Source organism: Mesoplodon bidens, assembly GCF_964165515.1.
Source record: "Mesoplodon bidens genome assembly, chromosome: 3".
NCBI classification, from domain to species: Eukaryota; Metazoa; Chordata; class Mammalia; order Artiodactyla; family Ziphiidae; genus Mesoplodon; species Mesoplodon bidens.
In genome coordinates, this window is record NC_138178.1 from 146,406,895 (window position 1) to 146,419,568 (window position 12,674).

General features: G+C 42.4%; 1 protein-coding gene and 1 pseudogene across 4 annotated transcripts in view; one reads left to right on the plus strand and one right to left on the minus strand.

Moving 5' to 3' along the window:
• The window catches only part of SMOC1 (SPARC related modular calcium binding 1), a 155,615-nt gene that overhangs the window by 85,183 nt on the left and 57,758 nt on the right, over positions 1–12,674 (plus strand). The gene's annotated exons all lie outside the window — the stretch shown is intronic.
• On the minus strand, positions 2,223–4,759 carry LOC308614487 (coiled-coil domain-containing protein 115-like; annotated as a pseudogene). Its single transcript has one exon. The product of its transcript is annotated as a coiled-coil domain-containing protein 115-like (transcript).

Sequence of the window (12,674 nt, forward strand, 5' to 3'; positions counted from 1 at the left end):
CTTTCATCAGTGTCTTATAATTTTCTGCATATAGGTCTTTTGTCTCCTTAGGTAGGTTTATTCCTAGGTATTTTATTCTTTTTGTTGCAGTGGTAAATGGGAATGTTTCCTTAATTTCACTTTCAGATTTTTCATCATTAGTGTATAGGAATGCAAGAGACTTCTGTGCATTTATTTTGTATCCTGCTACTTTACCAAATTCATTCATTAGCTCTAGTAGTTTTCTGGTAACATCTTTAGGATTCTCTATGTATAGTATCATGTCAGCTGCAAACAGTGAGAGTTTACCTCTTCTTCTGATTTGGATTCATTTTATTTGTTTTTCATGTGTAATTGCTGTGGCTAAAACTTCCAAAACTGTGTTGAATAATAGTGGTGAGAGTGGGTAACCTTGTCCTGTTCCTGATCTTAGTGGAAATGGTTTCAGTTTTTTTTTTTTTTTTTTTTTTTTTTTTTGCGGTATGCGGGCCTCTCACTGTTGTGGCCTCTCCCGTTGCGGAGCACAGGCTCCGGACACGCAGGCTCAGCAGCCATGGCTCACGGGCCCAGCCGTTCCGCGGCATGTGGGATCCTCCCGGACTGGGGCATGAAACCATGTTCCCTGCATCGGCAGGCGGACTCTCAACCACTGTGCCACCAGGGAAGCCCTGGTGTCAGTTTTTCACCATTGAGTACGATATTGGCTGTGGGTTTGTCATATATTGCCTTTATTATGTTGAGGTAAGTTCCCTCTATGCCTACTTTCTGGAAGGTTTTTATCATAAATGGGTTTGAACTTTGTCGAAAGCTTTCTCTGCATCTATTGAGATGATCATATGGTTTTTATCCTTCAATTTGTTAATATGGTGTATCACACTGATTGATTTGCATATATTGCAGAATCCCTGCATTCCTGGGATAAACCCCACTTGACCATGGTGTATGATCCTTTTAATGTGCTGTTGGATTCTGTTTGCCAGTATTTTTTTGAGGATTTTTGCATCTATGTTCATCAGTGATATTGGCCTGTAGTTTTCTTTCTTTGTGACATCTTTGTCTGGTTTTGGCATCAGGGTGATGGTGGCCTCGTGGAATGAGTTTGGGAGTGTTCCTTCCTCTGTTCTATTTTGGAAGGGTTTGAGAAGGATAGGTGTTAGCTCTTCTCTAAATTTTTGATAGAATTCACTTGTGAAGCCTTCTGGTCCTGGGCTTTTGTTTGTTGGAGGATTTTTAATCACAGTTTCAATTTCAGTGCTTGTGATTGGTGTGTTCATATTTTCTATTTCTTCCTGGTTCAGTCTTGGAAGATTGTGCATTTTTAAGAATTTGTCCATTTCTTCCAGGTTGTCCATTTTATTGGCATGTAGTTGCTTGTAGTAATCTCTCATGATCCTTTGTATTTCTGCCGTGTCAGTTGTTACTTCTCCTTTTTCATTTCTAATTCTATTGATTTGAGTTTTCTCCCTTTTTTTCGTGATGAGTCTGGCTAATGGTTTATCAATTTTGTGTATCTTTTCAAAGAACCAGCTTTTAGTTTTATTGATCTTTGCTATCGTGTTCTTCACTTGTTTTTTATTTATTTCTGATCTGATCTTTATGATTTCTTTCCTTCTACTAACTTTGGGGTTTCTTTGTTCTTCTTTCTCTGATTGCTTTAGGTGTAAGGGTAGATTGTTTATTTGAGATGTTTCTTGTTTCTTAAGGTAGGATTGTATTGCTGTAAACTTCCCTCTTAGAACTGCTTTTTTTGCATCCCATAAATTTTGGATCATCGTGTTTTCATTGTCATTGGTGTCTAGGTATTTTTTGATTTCCTCTTTGATTTCTTCAGTGATCTCTTGGTTATTAAGTAGTATATTGTTTAGCCTCCATGTGTTTGTATTTTTTACAGATTTTTTCCTATAATTTATATCTAGTCTCATAGAGATATCTAGTCTCATAGCGTTGTGGTCAGCAAAGATACTTGATGCGATTTCAATTTTCTTAAATTTACCAAGGCTTGATTTGTGACCCAGGATATGATCTATCCTGGAGAATGTTCCATGAGCACTTGAGAAGAAAGTGTATTCTGTTGTTTTTGGATGGAATGTCCTATAAATATCAATTAAGTCTATCTCGTTTAATGTATCATTTAAAGCTTGTGTTTCCTTATTTATTTTCATTTTGGATGATCTGTCCATTGGTGAAAGTGGGGTGTTAAAGTCCCCTACTATGATTGTGTTACTGTCGATTTCCCCTTTTATGGCTGTTAGCATTTACCTTATGTATTGCAGTGCTCCTTTGTTGTGTGCATAAATATTTACAATTGTTATATCTTCTTCTTGGATTGATCCCTTGATAATTATGTAGTGTCCTTCTCTGTCTCTTGTAATAGTCTGTTTTAAAGTCTTATTTGTCTGATATGAGAATGGCTACTCCAGCATTATTTTGATTTCCATTTGCATGTAATATCTTTTTCCATCCCCTCACCTTCAGTTTGTATATGTCCCAAGGTGTGAGGTGGGTCCCTTGTAGACAGCATACATATGGGTCTTGTTTTTGTATCCATTCAGCCAGTCTATGTCTTTTGGTTGGAGCATTTAATCCATTTACATTTAAGGTAGTTATCAATATGTATGTTCCTATTCCCATTTTCTTAATTGTTTTGGGTTTGTTATTATAGGTCTTTTCCTTCTCTTGTGTTTCCTTCCTAGAAAAGTTCCTTTAGCATTTGTTGTAAAGCTGGTTTGGTGGTGGTGAATTCTCTTAGCTTTTGCTTGTCTGTAAAGGTTTTAATTTCTCTGTTGAATCTGAATGAGATTCTTGCTGGGTAGAGTAATCTTGATTGTAGGTTTTTCCCTTTCATCATTTTAAATATGTCCTGCCACTCCCTTCTGGCTTGTAGAGTTTCTGCTGAAAGATCAGTTGTTAACCTTATGGAGATTCCCTTGTATGTTATTTGTTGCCTTTCCCTTGCTGCTTTTAACATTTTTTCTTTGTATTTAATTTTTGATAGTTTGATTAATATGTGTCTTGGCGTGTTTCTCCTTGGATTTATCCTGTATGGGACTCTCTGCGCTTCCTAGACTTGCTTGACCATTTCCTTTCCCATATTAGGAAATTTTCAACTATAATCTCTTCAAATATTTTCTCAGTCCCTTTCTCTTTCTCTTCTTCTTCTGGTACCCCCATAATTCAAATGTTGGTGTGTTTAGTGTTGTCCCAGAGGTCTCTGAGACTGTCCTCAATACTTTTCATTCTTTTTTTTTTTTGCCATTTAATATAATGTTTTTTTATTTTATAATAAAAAGGTTTTTTTTAACCACCATAAGCAAAGTTAAAAGGCCAACTGGGAAAAACAATTTACATCTCATATTATGAACAGAAAACTAACATCCACCAAACATAAGAATTAGCTCCTAGAAACTGCTAAAATTATCAAGCAGCCAGTAGGAAAATGAATTGACACAGAGTTCCTGGCCCTTCAACAAATTAAAAGACTCACTCTTGGAAAGATAATGGCAGGTTTTATAAACCTGAATCGTCTCTTGAAAGATTTCCCTTGAAAATCTAGGTCCGATCCTTTTTACTTTCTGGCTTAAAACCTGCCAAGTGCTGCCCATCTACTCGGGTGTGTGTGTGTCTTATTGATGAGGAGTCATTCTGTCCTGATCTGTTAGCTGTGTATGGTTTTTTCCTCCATCAAAATCACTTTTAAGGATATAGTGAAACTGAAGCACCTACCTCTTGTCCTTCCTTGCCACTAGCTGTGCAGTATTTCATCCTTTAATGAAAAACCACAGCTGATTTATGCATCAGGTTGTTACAGTTGTTCAGTGATATGAACTAACCTAACAGGTTTGTGCCTGCCTGACATGAATATGTCCTGAGACAACACAAGTCTAGAAGTGGTTTCATAGTAGTGACTTTCAACATTACTCACTTTGCCTCTTCAAACTTCCCCACTTAACAAAGTTGGAAACATGCAGACCAGAGAAGTATTAAGGAACAGCTTGGGTGGGGGGCAATCTGTGAAGGAAGAAGGCCTGAGATAATGCACCCACATCAAAGAACAGCTGTGCTCACTGCCTTGCTTCTGTGGTGGCAGGTCAGGGAGCCCGGAGCTCCACTGCTTGAGTTTCTCCTGCAGCCCCTGGAGCTGGCTTCGACCCCAGTTGATGCGGATCTGAAAGCTGGCCATGTCTGAAGCCAGCTGCAGACCCTCCCGGAAGCTGGCTTGAGCTTGCCATAGACTGTGAGGAGCCAGGATTCCAAACAAGTTCAGAGGGTCCTGGGGAGCTGGGGAGGGGTCTGGCTCTAGGGTCCTCATGAGGCCCTTGCGCCTATGCAGAACTGCCTTGTGGGGTCCCACCTCCTCTGGAGTCTGGGTGCTGGCTCTCACATTCAGAACTTCTAGAGTCCATCCTGGGCCTCGCTGGTGCAGACGCAGACCTGGGGCTCCATGTGGGAGGCATACTGCAGAGGCCCTAAAGACTTGGCACCCATGGCATAGCGAGCTTTGGAGGGTGAGAGCCAACCCTCCACCCAGGCGTTCAGTGCCACCCGCTTTGCCTCCAGTTCCTCCAGGTCCCTGAGCAGCTGCAGGAGAAGCGAGTCCAGCTCGGCTCGCAGATCCCGCACCACCATGGGCTCCACTCACATTCCTCTTTTCATTCTTTTTTCTTTATTCTGCTCAGTGGTAGTTATTTCCACTATTTTATCTTCCAGGTCACTTATCTGTTCTTCTGCCTCAGTTATTCTGCTATTAATTCCTTCTAGAGAATTTTAAATTTCATTTATTGTGTTCATCATTTTTTGTTTCCTCTTTAGTTCTTCTAGGTCCTTATGAAACGTTTCTTGTTTTTTCTCCATTCTATTTCCAAGATTTTGGATCATCTTTACTATCATTACTCTGAATTCTTTTTCAGGTAGACTGTCTATTTCCTCTTCATTTGTTTGGTCTCGTGGGTTTTTACCTTGCTCCTTCATCTGCTGTGTGTTTCTCTGTCTTTGTATTCTGCTTAACTTACTGTGTTTGGGGTCTCCTTTTCACAGGCTGCAGGTTCGTAGTTCCTATTGTTTTTGGTGTCTGTCCCCAGTGGGTAAGGTTGGTTCAGTGGATTATGTAGGCTTCCTGGTGGAGGGGACTGCTGCCTGTGTTCTGGTGGATGAGGGTGGATTTTGTCTTTCTGGTGGGCAGGACCGAGTCCGGTGGTGTGTTTTGGGGTGTCTGTGACCTTACTATGATTTTAGGCAGCCTCTCTGCTAATGGGTGGGGTTGTGTTCCTGTCTTGCTAGTTGTTTGGCATAGGGTGTCCAGCACTGTAGCTTGCTGGTTGTTGAGTCAAGCTGGGTCTTAGTGTTGAGATGGAGATCTCTGGGAGAGCTTTCACCATTTGATATTATGTGGGGCTGGAAGGTCTCTGGTGGACCAATGTCCTGATCTTGGCTCTCCCACCTCAGAGGCTCAGGCCTGACAGCCAGCCGGAGCACCAACCCTGTCAGCCACACGGCTCAGAAGAAAAGGGAGAAAGAAAGAAAGAAAAAGAAAGAAAGAAAGAAAAAATAATAAATACATAAATAAAATAGTTATTAAAATAAAAAAATTATTATTAAAAATAAAAAAATTAAAAAGTAATACAGAAAAAAGAAAAAAACACAAAAGAAAGAAAGAAAGACGAAAACAATCAAACCAAAAAACCAATCTACCGATAATAACAAGTGCTAAAAACTATACTGAAAAAAAAGGAAGCTGCTGCTTCTTGGTGGCTGCTAGCATTTCATGCCTGTCTCTGGGGTCCGTGCTGATGGCCGCAGCTCACGCCAGTCTCTGGAGCTTTTTAGGCGGTGCTCTGAATCCCCTCTCCTTGCGCACTGCAAAACAAGGGTCTCTTGCCTCTTAGGCAGTTCCAGACTTTTTCCCGGACTCCCTCCTGGCTAGCTGTGGCGCACTAGCCCCCTTCAGGCTGTGTTCACGCAGCCAACCCCAGTCCTCTCCCTGGGATCCGACCGAAGCCCGAGCCTCAGCTCCCAGCCCCCACCCGCCCCGGCGGGCGAGCAGACAAGTCTCTCGGGCTTGTGAGTGCTGGTCAGCACCAATCCTCTGTACGGGAATCTCTCCACTTTGTCCTCCGCACCCCTGTTGCTGCGCTGTCCGCCGCCTCCCTATTGCTGTGCTCCCCTCCGTGGCTCCAAGGCTTCCCCCCTCCGCCACCTGCAGTCTCTGCCCGTGAAGGGGCTTCCTAGTGTGTGGAAACCTTTCCTCCTTCACGGCTCCCTCCCAGAGGTGCAGGTCCCGTCCCTATTCTTTGTCTCTGTTTTTTTTTTCTTCTTTTGCCCTACCCAGGTACGTGGGGAGTTTCTTGCCTTTTGGGAAGTCTGAGGTCTTCTGCCAGCATTCAGTAGGTGTTCTGTAGGAGTTGTTCCACATGTAGTTGTATTTCTGATGTATTTGTGAGGAGGAAGGTGATCTTCACATCTTACTCCTCCGCCATCTTGAAGGTACCCCCATTGGATATTTTTAAAACGTAAAAACGTATTTGATATCTTCCCCCTGAAATGGAAATAGAAGTGAACGAACAAGAGGTGTCATATTTGCTGTTTACAAAACCTGGGCCATTCTAGGTACCAAATCAGCGGGCAGAATTCAAGAAAATAAAGTTCTTTGTGTCCCTGAAGCCCTAACACTAAGATTTAAATAAATATCTTTATGTGTGTGGTGGAGGGGATGGTGTTCTCACTTTTTGGAAAATGCAAAAAATATTTTCATCATGTATTTGGAAAAATGGTCCTTACACTGACAATTACATACTGGTTCATAAATTTCTACCTTATTCTTAACCAGCAAAAGTTCAACTTAGGGCACAGTTGTAAAATCACAGAACTTTTGGGTCAAAGGGGACCTCAGATGTATCTGGTTCATCTCCTTCCTCTCCCTGCCCCACCACATCCAGGGACAATTTCTCACCAAGCAGTCATCTATCTTCTGCTTGACTGCCACCAAAGACAGGAAACTTATTACCACCAATGACAACATAATGCATTTTGGGACAATTTAGTTGGAAATTCCTTCCCTACATTGACTTGAAAGTTATAATTTCCAACAGAGGACCCCCATTCTAGCTAAGGAACTTACAGATTCCACAGAAATCACACTTTCCACAAAAAGATCTGAAGACAGACACCATTATGTCCTTGTGAAATCCTGTCTTATAGCCAACAAATATTTCTTTTCACCCTGGCAAAGATCTTTAGTTCTATTGCTCATTCCCATATCACAGGGTTTTATGTCTCTCTTTCCTCCTGGCCTCTTTCCTCTTAATTCAGTTTGCTAAGGTGCCCCTTATAGAGTGTCCTTCCCCAAACTGGCCACAGTATTTCAGATGTGGTCATAAACAGCTTGGGGAAGAATGGGATTATCTCTTGTTCTAAACACACTACTGCTTGACTAATATCACGTTGGCAGCCACATTACACCATCGACTCATAAAAAACATAGTCAACAAGGACTCCCACATTTAGGAGGATTTGAAATTGAGGGATTATCTTCCTTCCTTGCATCTTCTCCATTAAACTCTGGAGGACGAGGCAAATACTCTAAAAGGAAAATCCCTCTTTCCCCAGCAGACAGTCCTCCCTAGACTTGGCATAGAGCAGGAGACAGTGTCTACAGCCAGCAAGAATAGCAGTGCTTTGAAGCTACAACCTACATCCTCTCTGTAAAACAGAAGGGGAAAGGGATGAAATCTGCTTGTGCTGGGTACATACTCTACACCTGACACTATTTTAGATGCTTTATGTATCTTGTCTCATTTTGTCTTCTCAGTAACCTTCAGGGTAGGCACCATTAGCCTTATTTCATAAATAGGCTCAGAGAGGTTAAGTGACTTTGCCAAAGTTACACAGAGATGGTATTTAAACCCAGCTCATTTTGACTCCAAAGCCATGTTTTTTTCTTCTGCATCCTGTTGCTTCCCAGCCAGACCTGACTAAAGATGAGGGGGACATTTGTGGGACAACCTCTTCTAAACAGAGGGAGAAACAGCTCATGCTAGCCAGACCAAAAGGATTACAACATCCCTCCTGTCTCCCCTGCTCGTCTCACTATAATCAAACTTTCTTCCATGTGTGAAATCACCCAGAAGATTTAATGCCACGAATCACTAGATCCATGAATTAAAAGACCACATGTCATCAGAACAACTGGAACAGAAAAACTTTGGAGAGAAGTATTGTCCCAAGGCCCCTTGCTCCCAAATTCCCACCTAGAAAAGTATTTGTTTCTTTAGTAGTTCATGATAAATGCCAGAAAGGATAGAGTGACCAAGTGTCTTTTAAAACACTGGTTCTTGGAGTGTGGTCCCTGAACCAGCAGCAGCAGCATCCCTTGGGGACTTCTTAGAAATGCGTGTTATCCAGAAGACCCCAGAACTAATGAATCCAGAAATTCTGTCGGTGGGGCCCAGGAATCTGTTTTCATAAGCCCTCCAGGTAAATCTTACTGTGAACACGATAAACAATGTTCTCCTGCAGCTTCTGATGGAGATAGAGGTTCTAGGGAGATGAGTGGCAACCCCAGATGGCCCAGGGACTCAGTCATCCAGCCAGGGTACATGGCACTTGTGGAAAAACAATTTCTTAGAGGTTCTATAGAGTATGCAGACAAAAGGAAAATGTACCTGCTAAAAATATTGCCCTGAAACAAAGTTATTGGGTGGATCTACTGCAAGATGCTTAACTATCACTGTGCATTAGCTTAATCCAAAAAACCTACTAACTGATTTGGAGCAACTGGAAGATTATAAAGAAAAAAAAAAAAGGTCTCATACTCCCACTGCCAAGGAGAGTTAGAGAAATAGCCACATGCCTTCTGCTTTTAGTTTAACTTTCTCCCACTAGGAAATGTTCCTGTACATGATAGTAGTCATTTCATTACAAGTTTGGTAGTTGCTAGAAGAATGCTGAATCAAGCCTGTCCCTTTGCATATGGTTCACATTTTTCTATTTTACAAAAGAAGTGCAAAGAAAAGGGATGGGAATGGGGTGATGTAGCCACAGGGTAGAGGTGCCTTGGAGGGGTTCCCAGGTGTCAATGAAGGTCTAAGGCAATTCAGGATGGATTTCTTAATAGATAGAGCATGAGAAAGCATTACAGAAAAGGAGGTGGGGATTTGCCAGAGGAAAATTGTTTCATAAAAGAGTAAACTAAATGAAAGCCTGATACCTGGATAGTGAGAAAGTACGACTGGGAAAAGCAGAGAAATATAGCAAGGCCCTGCACTTCATTTTACTGCTTTTTGTTTTCTTTTTCTTTCTTTTTTTTTTTTGAAAAAAATCATGTTTCAGAAAGCACTAGTACTACCATGGAATGCTCCCTGTGTTACCAAACCAAACTTGGGTCCATTTGCCCTCACCCATGTGCAGCAAAGCCAATCCACTGACACCAGGTTATGGTGAAGGAAAGTAGAGCATTTATTGCAGGGTGCCAAGCAAAGAGAATGGGCAGCTCATGCTCAAAAGACCTGAACTCCCTGACAGCTTTCAGGGAAGGGTTTTTAAAGGCAACATTTGGGGTGAGGCTTGCAGTGCATGGACTTTCTTCTGATTGGTTGGTGGTGAGGTAACAGGGTGATGTTTCTGGATCTTAATCAGCAACCTTCTGGTTCCAACCAATCTGGGGTCCACATGCTTCTATTTAGCTTGCAGTCACCATCCTCCACCTGGGTGGAGGGGTCTTAGTTTCTGCAGAACAACTCAAAGATGTGTGTCAGATGGTTATGTATATCCCTGGAGGAGGAGCTAGGACTGTGTTTTACCATCATTGAAGTATTGTTTAAGCGATCATTACTTTTCTTGCTTCACTGCTTTTCCTTTGTTTCTGTACTCTCTCACTTCCCTAATTAGTAACTGCTTGAGTCTGCTCTTTGGAACTCAGAGAAGGCCTAGGAGACTAAAGCCTTTCGTTTAGTGTAGTTTTCTACGAATAAGAAATGGGGCTTTGGTACCTGGAAGGGCCCTGCAGGGTCCTGCTTGGTTTCCCCCTTTTCTTTGATACTCCTCAATCCTGAGAGGAACAAGGGTGGGACAAGAAAGAGAATAACGCTTTAGATAGAGAGGTTAAAAATAATAAACTCAGGGGCTTCTCTGGTGGCGCAGTGGTTGAGAGTCCGCCTGCCGATGCAGGGGACATGGGTTCGTGCCCCGGTCTGGGAAGATCCCACATGCTGCGGAGCCGCTGGGCCCGTGAGCCATGGCCGCTGGGCCTGCGCGTCCGGAGCCTGTGCTCCGCAATGGGAGAGGCCACAACAGTGAGAGGCCCGCGTACAGCAAAAATAAATAAATAAATAAATAAATAAATAAATAAATAAAAATAATAAACTCAGTGTTAGGGGATTCGGTTTCACCCACACAAAGTTAAGGGAGGGTCCCACAGTTAACTGAGTTTATGAATTGCTGCAAATGATATCTTCCTCTCAGAGCTGAATCATGAACTGATTTAAGGCTCTGAGAAGTTCTGCAGTCAAGAAACCTTTTAATTTTATTTGACCCAATATTCCAAAGTTATTTGGCTAGAGAACCCTTTCATCTCCAATAATTCCTAGTCACACCCAATAGGACACCAACTGTATTCATCACTGTATCAAAGTGACAGACGTAAAGGTGGAGGAAGAGAAGCTTCACATACTAGAAGGGAAGGAAGTGGGTACACGCAAGGGAGACTGTTCTCCTAGGGAAGCTGGTAGGAAAAAGAGCAAAAGTCCAACAACAAAGAAGCTGCTTTAGGATGCAAGGTCCGACTCCTGTCCAAGAAGACCTCCAAGAACAGCCAGAAGAAAGCAGGCTGGTCAGGGGGCACAGCAGAGGCCCCCATGCTATCGTCGGAACCACTCCAGATATGGCCTCTAGCTCAAACTGGAGCAAAAGACTCTTGATTTGAATATTTATCTTATCTCCTCTCCCTCTCCCCCAAAAGAGTTCCATCTGCCAGAGAATTACAGGGCACAAAGACAGTTCCCTCAGACACCAGCACTGGGACCCAGGCCTTTCTTCATCTCCCTTCCAGGTCTGGGGGGACTTCTGTCTGCCAGGACTAGGTCCTGGCCCTCATCCTACCTCTCTTGTGTCTGGGTCTCAGTTTCCTCATTTGTAAAGCGTTTGGATGAGACTGGTGATCCCTAAGGCTTTTTCCAGCTCTGTCAATTCTGAAATTTTATGAGAGCTTGGAGATCGGTATCTGAATCCCTGTGCTGTTACGAACTAGCTGTAACATTTGAACAAGTAACCTCTGCTCCCTGTACCTCTCCTAGGAAAGATTTGCACACTGGGTGACCTTGAGACCCAAAAGAGATAATGTGTCTGTCACCGTGGTGATTGAAAAGTCATTGTAAATGTAGAAGGTGTTGTTTTCCATTTGGGGCGTGGCACCTGAGTGATCCTTGTCTCTCTACCTGGTCCGTTGTCTCCCTTGCTTTTCTCCTGCTTTCCTCCATTGGCTTTCCTCCAAAGCCCCATTGGCTTTGCCCTGTGAGCTGGTGTTTGTTCTGTTCTTCTCTGCTCATCAGTCACTCAACTGCCCTCAGAGTCCTAGCCTCCCACGTTCTTCCAGGTGTCCACAAATTGACCTAATGTAACAAGCTTAAAATAATTTCAGATTTGCCTTAATTTGGACAGAAAGGTTGACCTGAAGTACACTGCTGGGCTGTTTTTGCAAAGGGCTTCTTGCCAAAAATATTTAAGTATATGAGTCAGAGATGAAATTTACCTACCTAAGAATACACTGTTTTTAAAGCACCTTTAGGAGTACCAGATATATATGCACAGCGTAGTTACAGTATAACCAGAGAGTAACCTCACTTAGGCTGATGTAAAAACACTTTTTGTTTCTTAAGGAAGACCCATCAATTTACCCTTTAGCCTTCCCAGAATATTCCAGAGTGGGGTAGGAACAAACGCCATGGTTTGTATCTGTACCTTTGTGGCTAGAACAACCCTGAGATTTGAAAACTGCACTAGATGCTAGACACTAGAAATAGTCAATTGCCTTGTCAGTTCCTCTTGGCCCATGCTTTTCACATAGATTAAGTCTGAGAGTTGATTAATTTGAGGCTGGTGTGTGGGCTGTGGGGCAGAGATAGAGCAAAGGGGATTACTTACTAATTTAAAAGAATAAATACATTTGCAAGGGAGAAGGTGAAACTAGGTAGGATTTACCTCTTGATCATGTATATATAAACCATTGGTTCTATAGAATTTACATCCTGATTGCTTTTCTGCAAGAAACCTGACTTCTCTCATCTGACAGTAACAGAACTATTTCTGTATGAAAACAAGCTTCCCCTTCCCTTACTCAAACTTGTTCACACTTTTTGCTGATTTCAGATCGCCCCCTCCCTTGGGGCTGGGCAGAATAGAATGTTCTTTAGTTTCTACCAGAGAACCTAGCTGTGCTTTTTTTGAGTGTACAGAGAGTTGGCTAAAAAATAACATAATGATAATAAAAATAAATAGCTAAGTTTAACTAGGCACTTACCATGTGAACTGAGTGCTTTATTTACATTATCTAGTTTAATCCTCCCAACAACTGAGTGAGGTAGGTATTATTATCTCCCCGTTTTTAAATAGTCATGGACAGGCTGAAACTTGGTTTGACTGTGAACCTTTCCAAGGCTGCAGAGGGCTGGAAAGTTCAGTGGTTCAGTTAAAATGAAGTGGCAGAC